The sequence below is a fragment of the Diadema antillarum genome, unplaced genomic scaffold (genome assembly GCF_040938485.1).
Source record: "Diadema antillarum isolate AM-2024a unplaced genomic scaffold, OU_Dant_1.0 seq00001671_RagTag, whole genome shotgun sequence".
Taxonomy (NCBI): Eukaryota; Metazoa; Echinodermata; class Echinoidea; order Diadematoida; family Diadematidae; genus Diadema; species Diadema antillarum.
The window spans coordinates 3,653-7,883 of record NW_027272368.1 but is presented as its reverse complement, the minus strand read 5'-3'; positions in this window follow the sequence as shown (position 1 = coordinate 7,883).

The window sequence follows — 4,231 nt, the reverse complement described above, 5'->3', positions numbered from 1 at the left end:
CATTAACATTTCCAACAGTTTCGGCTCATTAATGGATTATCGTTACAAGCAGTGTCTTGTTTTACCGAAGGCTGAAGTCTGGACTCTTCCACAATAACATGATATTGACAGTGAGAGAAATGTGCCAAAATGCCAAAAGGAGAGAGAGAGAGTAAACTTGTACCAAAATAATTCATTAGACAGCTGCTCATCAGTCAGGATGTGATATTTTAGCCTTGTGGGATATATATACAGATAGCATTAATTTTACTATAGAAACACTAAACCCTGTTATCAACTTTCATCCTTATTATTCTTACGCTAACGTGATATGAAAATGATGCTCTGAAAGCATTTTTAAAAATTCAAATTCAGTTCCGTTTTCCAGAATAACATAACATACTGTTACTCTCTTTAGTGACATAAATAATGCAAAAAAGACCCCCAAAAAATTTGGATTAAACAGAGTAAACAACATTAATTGAAACCTTAAGAACCGTGTTCTTTTGAGCAGGGATCACAAAACCAACAAAAAGTCGCCAGACATTGATTTTTAGTTAAGAGCAGATTCTGAAAGAGCAGACTTTAAGCTTTAAAATGACATAAAATCAAATGAACTCTCCTAACCTATTACCAGAAAGAAAGCGCACATTCTGGGAAAGTGCATACTGCCGAGAAAGGAGGCTCCGAAGTTTTGGGTCTATTCAATCGCTTCATCTTCTACCAAGCCGTGCTCCGTGCAATGAATGGGACAAAAAACAGGATGTAAAACATCAGGGCAACAACAATGAAGGGGTTATCCGATTAACCTGAAATCGATCATGCTATTAACACCTTCTGTCCATAACTAATACAGACTTTCAAAGCAGTATAGCATTATCTTTTTTTGAGTTGTTGGAGTTGAAAGTGAAGAGTGAGTAAAGGGTTATTAAAAAGAAGAGGGGACTTTAGGAAGACACACCAAATCACAATATTAAAAAAAAAAATGTGTACTAGAAAAACTGCTTAAACATATTTTCCCGTTTGTTTTAAGATTCCGAACTTTACAATAGAAGAAGTATTATTTTCCAGAAAATATGAACAACTCAAGATTGACCATATATTACCCTTTTCTCCTATTTTGCGTCACATCACAAAATCAGTGTTGGTTTTGTGATGCACGATCACATTATACATAATAATATAAATAAAAAAATAGCAAGTTGCTGTTTAGCTCTACTCCACTTAGCACATTGCTTATTAACAACTATAGACAGTTTTCAGATTCTGCGAAAAACTTTCATCAAGACAGTGATGTAAATTTTCTGCAAATAATGATAATGATAATCATAATCTAATATAAATGATACTACTACTACTACTAATAATAATAATAATAATATTAATAATAACAATAATGATAGTAATAATAGGCCCTTATAATAATGATATTAATGATACTAATAAGACTAATAATAATGGGGGGGGGGGGGTTAATCTCCAACCACACGAAATCCAATCACTCACGCTCAAAATCAAACCTAATGAAAGTATATCAATAAGTAACGTACGGCCAGCACAAACAATGTATTGTAAAAAGTGGTTGATTTATAAAACAAGCAAACAAACAAACAAACAAGCAAGCAAACAAAACGCGACATTTCGTAAAGTGTATACATAATGGTACACATGTATATGTGACAGGATGGTATTCAACTTTCCAGTTCGGGATTATGTTGTAGCAATTATCTTGATAAGATAACAGCGAATAGTTGTTATGTTAAAGTGGACCAAGCAGTAGGCCTACTCAAGAGGTCGTTTAGTATCAAAATCACCTCTTACAGTCCCTGTTGAGACTTCAATCTCATATTCAGTCTCACTTGGAGAATAAATTATTAATTACGATTGATTTTTTCTCTTTTCGGTTCGGTGTAAAAATGGCAGAGGTAAAAATGGCAGAGGTAAAAATGGCAGAGGTAAAAATGGCAGAGGTAATAATGTCAGAGGTAAAAATGGCAGAGGTAATAATGTCAGAGGTAAAAATGTCAGAGGTAAATGATTATCATGTCAGTGGTAAAAATGTCAGAGGTAAAGTTGTCAGTGGTAGTAATGTCAGTGGTCAAAATGCCAGAGATAAAAATGTCATTGATAAAAATTTAGTCGTAGAAATGCAAGAGGACGAGGTAAAAGTGACAGAGATTTTTTTCTTCTTGTTTCTGACACTTTTCTCGCAATAAGCGCTTTTCGTATCTTCTCCTGAAATAAAGCACGGGGGAGACCGGGGAGAAATATGAGACACTCAAGTCACTTGAAAAATGCTCGGCCAGTCAACAGTCCAATTATATCAGTGAAGAGATGAGCCTCGGTAAACCTGAAAATGGACATATTTACCACTATACAGCTCTACAGGTATCTTGTTAGTAAAATATCAAACTTACTATAGATATGGTATAGGTCCTATAGGTATTTTAATAAGTGTGCAAACCTCTGAAAATAAAATTGTTTGATAACAGACATGCAGGTAATGAACAATTCGCAGGGATCTTTTACTGTTTCTGTTACCACTGGGAGAAATTTAATAGGGCACTGTTACATTTCTCCCCGTGGCACATGTAAATCCTCCTTTGGTCATGATGGTTATCCAATTTCTCTCCAAGTTGTCTCATTTCTCCCCGCTTGATGTCCCATTTCCCCCAAAATTAGGGGTTAAACAAATCATTAATTACACGAAAATGTTTTTATACATATAGGGGTGTCACTAAGTACTCTACTATAAATTTCAGAATTTTCTTACATAACTATGATTATGACCTAGTTTGACAAAATATTTTAACAGTTACAAGGAATCTTTCATGATGATGCAAAAATGTCCCATGTCTTCCCGGTCTCCCCTATACTACACTTTCCTGCATTATCTTTTCTCACGGATAACCTCTGCGTTTTAATGGAAAGGACCAAACCTCCCACCCAGCCGCCAACGTCTCTAAACTATTGCAAATGGAGCATGTACAAAAATTGTCCAGAATGAAAACTTTATTCCTTCACGACCAGTAGGGCCTACGTACATGTACAAAATATTTCCCTCGTTTTCCTCACTTACAGGTAGAATGCATATCGCCTCACCTGGCCTCTTTCTGGTTTATTCGAAACATTTTCATCGGGTTATGAGATAAGAGTGCATAAACCGTGACGTAAATGATGTACGTTATTATAAACATTAAAACGAAACAAAAAGTATACATGTGCATAATGATCACAATCGATCTTTATCAAGGCAGCACAAAAAGAAGAACTTATTTCATAGACAGTGCGTGCGTGTTTACATGATATGGGGTTGGTTCATGCAGAAAAGAAAGTAGGCGTATACTTACATTTGTCATGCACCCGGGGTTGAATTGTTTAACTGTTGGCTTCCTTTTCACTGTGTTATTACTATATTAAATTTAGCATGACTCCAAAGTCTTCAAAATAAAAAATTCATGCACAACACCAGATCGTAATACTCATGTTAATTCAAACTTTCACACCCTCTCGAACGAGGGAGGGGTAATTACCCCATGTCAAATGAAGACTTTGGATAGACTAACATAGCGACAGCGAACTGCCTACAAACAGGTTTTCTTACATGGTTATTTTATGTTATTTTCTGTGACCCACGTGTATCAAAGGATATCCTTTTTGTGAGAAATTTGTCATTTGTATATGTTTAAGGAGCCTTATTTTAATCAATAATGAAAAAATAGCTTTAATTCATTTTTCCTGATTACTTCTCATGCAGCAGAAGTGTTGTAATCGATCTCATATAATAATTATCGATGCAGGACAGAGCTCTGAATTTGCTACACGAGCAAACCCCGGAAATGACTATTCAAACTGAACTGCTAATAAAATAAAGTCTTCTCCACCAAATTGATTCTGATGTTATTTCAATGAAGAATGGATGTTCCACCCAACAAGCTAAAATACTATCGCATTTTATCCCAGCAAAGTCCTAAAAACCTGCTGTTCAAATTTTTTTGGGCCACCCTGTATAGTGTAAGCTCACCGTAATATTGTCGTTTATCTATTTCCATCTAATCATCAAAGTACCACAGTTTTCGTAGCACTGTGGTCTTTCCAAGCAATTAGTGTAAATGGCCCTATACAATGTATAATACAAACTCTGCCAATAAAACGACTTCCCATGAAAACGAGTAGCATTAGTTCTCACCTTTAAACTGACATGGTGCAATCTGTAGAGTCACTGCGCAGTTTTTGAATGCATATTTTACAT